The sequence below is a fragment of the Pinus tabuliformis genome, chromosome J (genome assembly GCF_031772625.1).
Source record: "Pinus tabuliformis cultivar Carrire ecotype Pingquan chromosome J, CPIR1, whole genome shotgun sequence".
Classification (NCBI taxonomy): domain Eukaryota; kingdom Viridiplantae; phylum Streptophyta; class Pinopsida; order Pinales; family Pinaceae; genus Pinus; species Pinus tabuliformis.
This window is the reverse complement of record NC_142295.1, coordinates 593225378-593227320: the sequence shown is the minus strand read 5'-3', so window position 1 is coordinate 593227320 and position 1943 is coordinate 593225378. Positions and strand designations below refer to the sequence as shown.

Genomic DNA, 1943 nt, shown 5'->3' with positions numbered 1-1943 from the left:
TGAAGATCAAAATAATGATCTTTCATATGGACAAATCAGTCATAGTGTTGGCATTTAAGAACTTTTGACTGCGAATGTGGAGGAGCAGAATGTGGAACAGGTGAAGGTGAACCATCAAGAAGAAATCCAACACTCTGAAATTTGATGGAATTTGAGTAATTTGGAATATGAAAGGACATGACCAAGTTGTCATATCCAAGACCAGTTTTGCGCTTGTTATGGACAAGCTCTTCCCAAGGTATGATGACCATCTTGGGAAGTGCAGACTAGACTTCTTTATCTATTCGCAAATGTGCTTTTGAAATGAGCACTTGATCTGAATCAACATTATTGACTTGATGACTTGTTGGATGCTGATAGGATCTTGTTTCAAAGTCAGATAGGGGATTGTTATGAACAAAAACAAGTTTAGAATGATGCCTTTTCTGTTGTAACTCATCTTGCTGAAGTTGAGATTCAAGCTACAAAAAATCAATCTTTTCTTGTGCATTTTGCAAGCATGTTCTAATGTCAACAAGAAAAGATTTATTGAATCTTACTGTTTCTTCAATAGTAGACAACATTAGAGTGCTTAATAATTCTAACAACTCATCTAGTCTTGCTATATTTCAATCTCAAGAATCAGACTCAGCAAAGAATGTCAGCTTCAATATATCAACTAATGTTTGAAATATATCCCCTCCTTTTAAGGCTAAGGAACATAAAAGGCTGACACAAATTTGTAAATCATAGTGCACTCAGAATCTCAATACCTTTGGGCTTTGTCACTAGTGAATGCGATGAATCTCTATGCTGGTAATGGATATCAACATGTTGTTGTGACTAGAGGCTATCATTTTATCAAAAGCCACAACACCACAATTTCCACATAATGATCGAAACAACAAAGACTAGAGCAATTATTGGAAAAATTGATGAAGCCCTCTTGAACTTTGAAAAGGTTCGAGCTATTGATCAGTACAATATAACTGTCATGGATAAGTATGTTATGCTGGTACAGACAAAAGCATACCTTTCTGAATTGAATAGACGGTTAAATGACTTATTGTCTATTGATCCTAACAGGCCAAAAGTTTGGGTTGTGTTAGTTATTTACTGGGATAAGTGAGATGATAAGAGTTGTGATTTGATAGATGATGCTTATGTTAACAATCTAGAAGCTAGAGATAAGGCAAGAAAGTTCTATTAATCAACCTTACGCATGGAACCTGGGTATCTTGGAGCTGCGCTAGCCTTGGCTGACCTGCGTGCTGCTGAGGGACAGAATGCAAAGGTTATAGAATTTCTGGAGTCAAATGAATGTTGGTAATTTGGGCACAATAACAGAGATAATCTAGGCTTTCATCTCAATGAACTGTTGTAAGAGAATAGGAAACGTACAGACAGAAGGAAGAAATAATTGTTTTACAACGGTGGAAGAGAAAGTGCAGCCCACCATGGAGAAGTTGGCTTCTTCGTTAGAGTCGCAACCTAATTATTCTCCTCCACGTAATCGCCCTTACTTTTTGCACGAGAAAATAAGGCCGAGAGAAAATTTGCAGAGAGCTTTAGATTTGAGCAACGGGGTGATGAAGTCGAGGCTACTCTGTGCTGTCAATGTATCGTGTGAGGAAGGTTGGCATATACATTTCAATTTTCTCTTTGATTTGTTATGTGACCGTTGACTTAGGAAGGTCGACAAATTCATAAATTGCGTCTTTCATCACAACGGCCATGAAATGAGTGGCAACAATGGTGATATTGATACTCGTATTTATATTCGTATACATGTTGGCTTCCCAATAGAAGCAAGAGACAGAGTCTGTTTATGAGGAAGAATCTCGGTGGAACCTCCAAGTATTAGAACCTTGAAATCCAATTACTTTTCCTCGCCCGTCAAATAAATATCTCTAGAGAGACCCTGTAGAATATTGTGTTCTGTCGTGCATTGATCTCATAACCCA

At 37.6% G+C, this 1943-nt stretch overlaps 1 non-coding gene across 1 annotated transcript; it reads right to left on the bottom strand.

Moving 5' to 3' along the window:
• Nucleotides 1-604: 604 nt before the first annotated feature.
• On the bottom strand, nt 605-673 carry LOC149228381 (small nucleolar RNA SNORD69). Its single transcript, XR_016248566.1, has one exon. It is a non-coding gene; the product is annotated as a small nucleolar RNA SNORD69 (small nucleolar RNA).
• Nucleotides 674-1943: the final 1270 nt, after the last annotated feature.